The 11292-nt window shown below is 42.2% G+C and overlaps 1 long non-coding RNA gene across 1 annotated transcript; it reads left to right on the top strand.

The window, feature by feature from the left end:
- The first annotated feature begins 6635 nt into the window (after nt 1-6635).
- Nucleotides 6636-10258, top strand: LOC137481111 (uncharacterized). The gene is made up of 2 exons (XR_011003331.1): nt 6636-7036; nt 9266-10258. It is a non-coding gene; the product is annotated as an uncharacterized lncRNA (long non-coding RNA).
- Nucleotides 10259-11292: the final 1034 nt, after the last annotated feature.

The following is an 11292-nucleotide window of genomic DNA, read 5'->3' as shown; positions in this document are numbered from 1 at the left end:
ATTTACAGTGAGACCCTAGTAGGCAGAGCATAAGAGCAGCTTATATAAAATAGAAATATCCAGGGGGCTTTAGGATATGCTTTGAAAGGATCTTGAAGTTTTAGTTTTGCTGTTGATCTCAGAAGTCTCTGGTAATGAATACAAAGAATTTTTTCTATAATAATTTGTGGCAACCTGGTCATGCACCCAAGTCAGAATATATCTCAGAAAGTACACTTCTGAGATAAAAGTACCAAGTCCTGCAGTCTTGGTTAAAGCCCCGTGGATGAAGGAAAGCTGTATGGAAAATATGGTTGTGAACTAAACATTCACCAATACATGACCTTCAGAGTTTTGGTGTTGAAATTCCACTCATGAGGTAGAGAGAGGTTGTAAAAGCAGAAGAGGATTAAAAGCTTCTTGGCTGTGAGGCTGTGAGTGCAGCTGGCTGAGAGCCTCCTGTACACCCCTCCTATGTGCAGTTCCTCACTCTCTTCCTCTGCGTTCCACACAAACGTGCCAGCCTGTATTTTCTATTTGGAATAATAATCCATGAAATACCACAGGTACCTGCTGAGCCCAGCTATCTTGTCTGTGACCCTCCCAGGCCATCATTCACTCCAGTTGTTCACAGCTTGCCAGAGCTTGCTTTCTGGTTTTGTGACAGGGTTTATGGCTTCATTTCAGGCACGTGAGACCTCCCCAGGCCTGCCTGACTCATCCTTGGATGGCCTGAAAAGCAGCAGACAGGTCCCAGCTAGGCTGGCCAGAGCTCTGACAGCTGACAATTAAAGATTGCATTAGGCAGCAATGGTGTCCTTGCAGAGCCAGCTGATGTCACACACTGAGCTGCTGCCACAAACTGAAAGGGCGCTTTGGAAAATTGGACTCTGTGGAAATGGGTGGTGGTGATGCCTTGGGACTGCACAAGCCCACAGTCCTCTCTCAGACCCAGCAGTGAGAAATGTCACAGGATCTTGAACGATGATCTGAGCTTCAAAAACTAATACAAAACCCATGCCGGGTCCATTTTTAAAAATACTTGAAGCATCATGTATCAAAGTAACTGGAAGCTAAGCTGAGGGAAAACCTTTTGTTTTTTGCTAAGCAAATTCATTGCAGCTTAACTGGGAAAAGTTCACAGGAACATTTTTCAGTGCGAGACTGTTGCCTAAATTTGTCACATTTCATGAAGGTGCTGTCAAGATGAAAAATGTCACCAAGAAATCAGCTACAGAAATTCAGGAACATGGGAATTGGGTAGTTTTGGGGGGTTTTCTCCATGGGAGAAGGAGCCGTGGTTTTACTGCTTCTGAGGTTTGTGTCTGCTTCTTCAAAGTTTGAATTGAAAGTAGTGGGAACAGCTCAGTCAGGCCTGGAGTCAGGCAGTGTGGGTGCTGCTCTGGCTCTGTGGGAGTGAAAGGGTTTATTTTATTTAATTTTCTGTCTGTGTCTACCACCTAATATGTTCAGCTCACTGTACTCCCAGTAGTTTCTAGGGATGATGGAAACCTGGTTTATAGTGCTGTTCTTTGGTACTTATCTCGTGTTCAGTGCTTGTCTTTGGTGATGTAACCACAAAAGAGCTTGGAAATTCACGAAATTAAAGGGATTTTCATACTGACCTTCAGTGACAGCCTGGGTCTGCTCTAAAGTCCTTCCCAGGGAAAAGCAGCTATAAATTAGAAAGCCCCATAGAATCCACTAAAGGGAATCTGAGCATTTTCCCCTATCCCTGAAACTTCCCTATAAACTTCCCTATAACTGAAACCCTCATACATGTGTTCTTCTCTTTGGCAAGGCCCACTGAAGGAGACCAAGATTTATTTTAGCTGGGTTAAAAATGAAAATAAGCATGTATGTTTTTGAAATTACTGGTGATTGTAAGAAATAAGCAGGTTATTCTGCCAGACTTAGATCTGTGGGATCAGGTTATATATTCATGTGTAGCTATTGGCATACTTTGATTTTTTACTGAAAGACCACGTTCCAATGTGGACCTCTGCTGTCACTGTGAGAGGGAGATCAGAGGACCCTTCAGTGTAGAAGCTGAAGAGCAGATCCTATCAGGGAAGAGAAATCTGGCCATTTTAACAGGGACTTTGATCTGAGTGGAGGCAGCTGTATTCTGTAAATTGTCTCTGAAAAAACATCAGAAGTGTATTCTCCAATTATTCACTGAGCAGAACTTTTCCTATTGCAGTAGCTATCATGTCTGTGACATAAAGCTGTGAGAGAGTCATGCTATAAAGTTCAAGCATCCTATTTATATTAATTTTTTCAGATTTGTTTCCTCTACCTTCTGATTAAAATGTGTAGCCACTGTGATAGAGGTGCCCTGCTGGAGCTTCTTCTTTCATATGAAGGCACCGATAATGTCAAGAAAACAAATGGAAGAGAAAAGCTGTCTGATTGAAAGTAAATACTTAGAGCAGTTTCAGCAGTCCTTTGGGTGGGAGCTAATATAAAGTTGCTTAGTAAATCAGTAAACAAGTTAAAATGTGCACAAAAAAGATAAAGAAGTAGAATGCCATCTGAAATGAAGGGCTCCCAGGAAATAAATCAACAATCAAATATGTGAGGAGCTGGGCAGAATCTCAATCCTCTGTGCTGCAGAAGGCACAGACAACTCTCCTCTCACACTTCTGCATCTCTGAAGTTATTTGTCTTAATTGTAAATACTTTGTAGTTCTGCCAAAACTTACTTAACCTTTATGGCCAGTATGCCTTGATGACAGACTTCTCTGTGGAGGATTGAAGAGAATTTGAATTATTGCCATTAGCACTGTACCACTAACTGCTACAAGGCTTGTGCCTATGTTTGATATTTATGTGTTTTGGATAGATAAAGATAATGCTAATTTAGTTTTTCAGAGATGCACTTTTCCAAAGTTTACAAAATTTATTTATTTCAACTAAACAGGTAAAACTGCAATACAGTTATGTCTCTAATAGAACTTAGACTTTTAAAAGGCAAGAAATCTGTAGCTTAGTTTCTGTGGAAACTGAGCACTCAGAAACCCACCGTGCACCTTTAGAAATCTGAAATAATGCTTAAGCTGCCATTGCCCCATTTTTTGCACCCCTGGCTGAATCTCATAGTTTGGATTGGGCTTATGTATATCTTTTGGGTTGTAGGAGGCATGTAGTGAGTCTTACTTCAAGTGTTTGAAGCTAGATGCTATTTCTTTTTTTATATTTATTGTACTAGAATATTCTCTCATTAATAGTTAAAGCATTATGGGGGGAGAGTGTTTCACAGTCATGTGCAGATGTGTTTGCAGACAGGATGATGGCCACTTTGAGGAAATCCACCTTCAGTACCATGGCTCCGATGAGGAAATCCACCTTCAGTACCATGGCTCTGTTTCCCCTGGCTCCGATGGATCTATCCAGATCTAGGGAAGTTCAGGTTTTAAATGGATGACCCAGGTGTCTTGTTTGAAAACTTACGGACAGCAGTGTTTACCAACAGCTGTTTAAGATACAGGATGTTTGCTTAGAAACTATGACAGATCAGGAAAACACAGAACAAGCTGTATGTGTGTTTATGGTTTTACTTAGTTCCTGCTGAGCAGGACAGGCTTTCCTCTGGAGTTAGAGGGAAGGTCTGGGCCAATTTGCAGCCTTCTGGGGCTCACCTGCTCACTAGTGGGAGTTGCACAGGTGAATGCTCCCAACAGAAACGTGCTGCTCTGGAAGGCTGAGAACGTTTGCCCTGGTGGTATCTCGTCAGACTAACAGAGTGTGGCATCCCATCCCTGTGTTCCTGTGAGCAGACACCAGCTTGCAGGAGCTGCTGGCAGCCTGCAGCCCCACTGCTGCCTTGTCACAGAGGCTGTGCTGCAGCAAGTGCTGTGGTTTGGATTTGATCCACTGAAAATCCTCCTGTGGAAACCAGTGAAGGTGTCCATTTCCTCCCTTGTGCCTTGGCAGAACCGGAGTGGTGTTTTGTTTTTCTGAGTGGTGTTTTGTTTTTCTTTACTGTCAGAGTACTTCGTGTATCTTTCGCACCACTAGCAAAAGCTCAAGTGCTCAGCAGCCTGTCAAGAAATGCTTCCCTTTGCTGTCTATCCTGAGCAGCCCAAAGGGGCAGTGCCAGTCCCCGTGTGTGCTGCTCTGGATCAGCTCTGGATCCAGTCTTTGTGGTGATTAGTGACCCCTGCACTCATCATATGCATCAGGAACCTTCTCTAAACCAGAGAATTAAACTTCTGTCGAGCTCTACGGAGTGAGTCTGTCAGTGTGTCTAAGCAATTCTGCCTGGTCAGCCCTTTGGTGAAGACAAGAATAAATAATAATGGGAGGCCTTTCAGTCAGCCAAAACCATGCTCTGTTGGGCGGTCAGCAGGACTAGGGACTGTGGCCAAAGCCTTTAACCACTCATCCAAATCATTTGCTCTCTATCTCAAATGTTCCGTGATTTGAAAGCTTTTTGAACAAAGAATAAAGGTTTGCAAAATACGCCCTCTCTAAATGAGTTTAACAAAGCTCTCACAGAAAGCAGAATTTGTGATGCAGTCATGTTTTCTAAGACATTGTGGCTTTGTGCATAAAACTGTATAAGGAATTTAAATCTTCCTGAATTGAGCTGAACTTGAAAATGTTGTAATTACAAATGTTCTCTTTTCCAGAGATAGGAAAAGGAATTCTTACCACTTGCTGTCCTTTTTATTCTTCTCGTATTTCAACAGCATCTGGTATCTAGATTATGTCTCAAAACTGTGTATGGACTATAGAGGTGAACTGCACATTCAACAAATCCAGCTTTCAGAGAAGAAATTGGTCTGGGACTGGGTTTTTTTTCTCTGTGATTAATCACAGATCATGAGGTTGTCTGTCTCAGGCCTTGAAAATTCATTCCACACATAGGTATATTTTTTAATATTGAGCATGCAGATGTGACTACTGCAATTAATACTTTTGTTTATTGTCCTTTTTAAGTCTTGCTGCACACCAGAGTGTCATTGGATCACATTATTTTGTTTCCTTTTCTTTCCCTTCTTCATTACTCAAAATGAATGGAAAAATAAATTTAAATTAATATTTGTGCTTACTGCAAGCTACATCTTTCCTCCTCATATCATACAGTTCCCAATTATGTTGCTGGCATTTAATGAACTCGAAGTATTCAAGATAATAATTTGATTCTGTTATTAAGGAGAAAATCATTTTGGCATAGAATAGCTAATACTACATGTAAGCAAAAAGCTGACAGGCTGTGGATTGTTTATGAAGAAAGTTTTGAAATTGTGTTTTAAGACTGCAAGTTTATTCAAGAAAAAATGGTTGGAGGTTTTTTTTATTTTCTTTTTTCTTTTTTTTTTTTTTTAAGAGTCTGTGATATCAATCACAACCTACCTGTTAGGCATAGCTTAATCAACAATCACATAATGAGATCAAATATGCTCTGTCAGAAAAATCTGTTTCTGCCTGGAGCTCTGGGCAAGTTATATAGTAATATAGTACACTTCTATTTCAGTACCCCCTGAACATCAAAATAGCTACATTTTCATCAGGTATTAGCCAAAACACTTGCTAAAATCTTGCAAGAATTTAGTAAACATAAATGGAAAAAGAAAATATATTTCTAGCAAAGTATTGGTATGTTTAAATCAACAACAATTTTCTGGACATGCATTTTTGGGAATGGAAATTAATATTAAAATATAAATTCTTTCTTTTAAGTACATAGTTTTTTATGAATTCTCATTAATTCCTGCTTTCTTTACAGATGTGTTCTGGCATAAAACCTCAGTTTGTTAACATGTCCATCTTGTAATGGAAGAGACAGTTCTGTTTGGTAGTAACTTCTCTATTTTCATCCCATAATTTCAGAATTAATGCCAGTTCCATAGACCTGGGTAATCACCATTCAGAGATAATCCTCTCTGCTCCAGGCCTTCCTTTCCCTAATATGCAGGATGACACAGAATTTGGGGGTTTGCTGTTGTCAGGTTTTCACCCCCTCCTTTCTGATGACACACTTAACCCCTTGTTACTTTAATGAGCTTTGATTGCGTGTCCTGCCCCGCCTGCCCTGCCCTCTCTGCTCTGGGCTGAGCTCAGCTTGGCCACCGTGCCAGGGGTGGGTGGGCAGAGATGGTCACCTCCTGGGGGGAGCAGGCACCAGAGAGCTGCTGTGCCTGTTGCACGTTGGGCTCTTTGTTTGCGTGTCACTGTGGCTTAGCCTCGTGTTTTAGGTCTTTAGAAGTGGTGGTGTGTTTAGCACTGATCAGATTAACGTGACAAAATTAATAAAGTGCTTTAATACACAGGGTGAAGAGACTGAAGGGAATTGAAATTAGGGAGACAGAAGAACAAAGGCACTTCTTAAATGAACATTTTTAGCAGGAGCTTAACATTATAAAGATTAATAGGAATTAATTTGCATATATAATGCAGTGTACAGAACACAATTCAAACTGACTACCAATTCTACAAACACTATTATTGTAAAAGAAGAGCTACATAAAATAGGCATATCTGTTTTCTTGCCCTGGCCTAGCAAGCATGCTTGACTAAAGGTACAGCATGTGCTGGTAATTTCCAGATGTTCTTGTGTCACATCCCTTTTTCTTGGACGGCACAGGCACAGCCGTCCTGTGTGTTGGTTCTAGTGTGAGTACTCTGATTTTATAGCAGATCAAAGTTATAAGTAATAATAACACTAATAATCAACATTTATAACAATGTTGAGCCAAAAAAAGTGATAGTCTACTGGTTGGTGTCTTAAGGAAGTAAGGATAAAAAAGCCTCAGGAAGAATCAAGTAAGAACAGAATTTTTATGCAGTGTCCCCCAGTGCATTAATGTGTAAGCTTCAGCCCAAAATATACAGGTCAAATTGAATAAGTTCAGCCTGTGTTTTCTCTATTCCTCCGAGTACTCTCTGCTCATCTTTCCTCAGTGGAAACCGCTGGAGGGACACACCCATTATCTGCCCAGTCACAGATTTATAGTGCTGCAGGAAGGCACAAGTCTGGGGAGCAGCTGCAGTCCAGCTCTGTTCCCAGTGCACTCCTGGCCAAACACCAACATCCTCCTCTTGCATGAAGGTAGAGTTACTTGCTTGGGGTGTGCCTTTTGTTTCCAGCTTCTGTAAACCTCTGTCCTCGCAGGATGCTCCAAGACCTCTGCACTGGCATAATCTGCCTTGTTTTCTTGGGTGAGGGGTTGCATAAAGGTGTTATACAAAAAGCAGTAGAAGGGAAGCTGGACACAGTCTCAGGAAGCTTCTGACAAAACAAGGTGGCTCACATGGCAAGAGGAGTGCAGATGTGTCCTCAGGACAACCTGTTAGGAAGCAGGCTGCAGTAAAGGGCTGCTTTGTACCTGCTCTCTGTGTCAGCTAATGACTGGTGGTAGTTTTGGGACAGTGAACAGATTTTATCCCAGGGCTCAGATAACAGCACCATGAAGAACTGATCAGTGGCATTGGAATGTCTACAGAGACATTTAGTATCAGGAAAGATTCCAGTTTAGACAGGTGAAGGCTGCTGCACCTATTTGGAGTTACTGTGTGTTTCCTTTTCAAGTGCATTCATTGCTCTGCAATGCAGTTTGGAGTTTATAGAGAAGCTTCTTTGAGCAAAGTTTCATTTTTATCATCAGAATAAACATGTCCCCAAGAACAGGAGTCCCTTGTCTTCAGCCTCTGTGTACAACAGCACTTGGGAGTGGTGCTACTTCACACTTGGATGCAATAGCTGGGGCCTCAGTTTTAATTTTTTTGTTGCACTATTTATAATCTTAGAGCACATCTTGGGTTCTGCAGGTAGCATGCTGCCCTCAGCCATTTTCTGCTCTGGAACAAGGAATCCCCCAAAATCCAGGCAAATACAGAGTCAGTGGATTGATCCAAGCTGGATCACACCATTAAGGGTAGCCTGTCATTTGCAAAATAGGTTTGAGATTGGTTTGTTTGCTGCAGCTGGAAACCTTCATTTCATTACACAAATTATTTCTCTGAAAGCTGCTAAGAAGGATTGTGGTCTATAATTAGAATAATACCCCACAGGATTACGTTCACAAATGTAATTATATAATCATTTAGAACTAAATTGTGCCACGAAACTACAGGGTTTTTTAAATGGTACTAGCATTTCTGGAGGGCTCTTTTTAAGATTTTGTGTTATAATGCAATTGCCACAGGCCAATTAGAAAGACTTCCAGTTCAGCTGAGAGTTCCTCCCTCCTTTTCCTATCAATAGTTTGAGATTAATCAAGCTTAGAGTTTGTATTCAAATACCTGCTGTATTCAGAACCAGTGAGTGGCACTGGGATCAGGGGCAGGTGATTCAGAACCAGTGAGTGGCACTGGGATCAGGTGCAGGTGATTCAGAACCAGTGAGTGGCACTGGGATCAGGGGCAGGTGATTTGCTTGCAGTGTTTAAGGTGCAATGGTGTAAGTTGGAGTGTGTCTGTCAGAAGCCCACAGAGGAGGGCTGCTCTACACAGGCTCCTTTGGTGCTTCAGTGCTGTTCAGAAGGAGACCATGAGGTGGTGGGATGGTTCTTTGGGGCAGAAGTATCACGGCTCTGTGTCAGGGAGAGCTGTTTGTGCTCACAGGGAGAGGAGATTCCTCTGTGTCCAGAGCCAGCCTGGCTGTCCAGCCTCACTCAAGGACATGCTGCAGATTCTGATGGGGTGGTGCAGCTGCATGTCCCTGTTCTCCTTGTACAGCCTTTGGATCCACTGTGATGGGAATGTGAATACACTGATCTCTTTGCATACCTGTACCTGTGTGAATGTGTCAGTGCAACTCATGGGCGAACATTGACACAAAACTATTTCACACTAAATTAGTTTCACTACTCTCCTGCCTGAAATGAATCATAAATACAAAATAAAGAAGTTTTGCTTTTCTTCTTCACATTTGCAGAGCCCTTTTTATTAGCACTTTTATTAACTCTGTTGATATGGCATCAAGTTGAATCCTCTTTTACCTCGGTTTCCTCACTCATGGTGCCTTGTCTGTTGCACAGACAAAAGTGTACCAGAAGGTTTGTTTAGTGCAGTAAAGCTGCAGAAATAGGAGCACTACTTTGCCCTGTTTTATTAGGAATTCATCCACTGTCCTTTCAGGTTGCAAACCCCTGGTTAGTGAGTCAATGGGCAATAGCAGGGTAAACTAATGAGCTTCTACAATATTTGCAACCTGAGAAAGGCAAATATTTCACAGAGCTCTCCAATTATCTCTGGTAGCCTTGTACACTTCTAATGAGCACAAGGTAATCAGCCTATCTCTTCACTGTATTAACAAGAGCCACTTAAAATTCTCCAGGATTCCTGTGGAGAACTGATATATGGACCCAAATGTATAAATAAAGAGGTCGTGCAATTACCACTTCAAGGACTTCAAGGGCTGCCATGCTATTCCCAGGGCTGGCTGTCTCTGCCTGTAGTGTGTTTTGTTGATGCCTTTATTGTATGCAAACTAAAGAGACAGTGATTTTGGAATTGCAAGGGTGCTTTAGCAGCAGTTTAATCTGGCTGCTGTGAGACTACAAAAATCATTCTCCTCCAAGACAGCATCTCCTAACAAGGTGTTCAGCTGCCAGCTCACAGCTCAAGCGGTGCAGCTGGGCAAGAAACAGGATGTCAGAAAATACAAACCTGAAAACACCAGCAGTTGCTGGCTGACTTTCACCATCCCATCCCTTGTCAGGGACAGCAGGAGGCTCTCAGGAAGCAGCCAGCAAGGCACCACGGCTACCTACTTTGGGAGGGAGTCTCCCTTCCCACAACCTCCCACGGCAAAGAGTGTCCAGGACAAGACCTGAAGCTGTGGAAATAGGAGCACAACAGAAGTGTGTGGAGTGGTGGGAAGAGCTGGATGTGTTCTTGTTTACCATATACCTTAACACCCCGGAGACTAAAGATGAAGAATACACATTAAATGTTAAATGCTTCTGCTCAGCAACAGTAGCTATATTTGTTTGATATCTTTTAAAATAAGGACAGGAAAAGATGTTGCTCAAATAGATTTTTCCTGTGAGATTGGAATGTACAGAAATTTGTTAATACTCAACAGAAACTTGGAAAGGAAAGAGAATTTGGGAACATTCTCCATTCCAAAAGTCTGTGTCATAGTGAAACCCATTTATAATCAGAGGTTTACAGGAAAAAAAATATCAGTCATTTAAAAAATGTGAACTGACAGCCAGCATCCTTCCTAATTCCCTAATCTGCAGCTGTGCTGAATTCAAACATGCACTTTTGGATGCTCAGGAGATTGGTACTGAGGTATGTTCTTCCACTTTTAGTACCCCCTGGACTTAAAGTTACACCATATGGTTGTATGTCCTTACAACTCGTATCACATGGTTTTGGAGCACACCTCACTTTAGGGGTTTTCTCTCTTGTTCCTGTAAGGGAATCAAAATTGCACAGCTGCGGTTTTAAGTAGTGCCTTTGTCTTGAACCAGGAGGCTGAAGGGACACATCCCTCCTGTTCCACAGTCCTTCAGTGCCTGGTGTGAGGTGTGGGTGGCACCCCTGCACCCCAGCACCAGCCCAGTCACCCCCTCCCTGTCCCTGCTGGCTGAATGGAGCCCTGGGAGTTTCAGTCCTCACACAGCACCCAGAATATCAAAATTTTGTCTAAAGTGCAAGTAAAAAGCTTCATCCAGCAATGCAGCAGCTCCAGCATTTGCTGCTGAGAAAGTTCAAAGCCCAGAAAGAGCTGGGAGTGTCACGAGGCACCAGCTCAGAGGACTGCCAGTGGAGCCAGCAAGGGCAGCAATCTGGGGAGAATAAGGAGAAGAATGAGTATTAATATGAGTGAAGTGTTATGCCTGTGTATAAAAGCTGGGTTGTAATCTTGTGATACCTTTTCCTTTGGCTTATGATGACATTAGGCTCTCCAAAGGTTTATTATGTGCAGCTGGATGTACATCAGCCTATTTATTAGTCATCACAAGGCTGCTGACATTATTTCCACAGTGCTTTTACATTAAGAGCTTACTGAAATGATATATTTGTTAGGGTACCAAAGTAATTTCCTCATATCAGGACAGCTTAGAAATACAGGGACCTAAGCTGTTGTTGTAATGAATTTTCTGCCTCTCACAGGGATATTTATCCAATCTGTTCTGTAAACAGAGAAATTAGTTCAGACTTGTGCAAATGCTTTAATTACACTTACTGGATTAATGGCTCTGCTCTGAGGAAATGTTGTTTCCTTAGACAAAACAGTTTGACCAGGTCAGAGATGTATTTTTAAATTCAGCCTGCAGCCTCTGGCCCCAGCAGGCCTGTGTGAGCTGGGCTGCTGGTGAAGCACTCACTGGCCCTGAGCAATGGGATGTG

Source organism: Anomalospiza imberbis, chromosome 12, assembly GCF_031753505.1.
Source record: "Anomalospiza imberbis isolate Cuckoo-Finch-1a 21T00152 chromosome 12, ASM3175350v1, whole genome shotgun sequence".
Classification (NCBI taxonomy): domain Eukaryota; kingdom Metazoa; phylum Chordata; class Aves; order Passeriformes; family Viduidae; genus Anomalospiza; species Anomalospiza imberbis.
The sequence above is the reverse complement of the archived record's forward strand: the minus strand, read 5'-3'. Positions and strand labels throughout refer to the sequence as shown.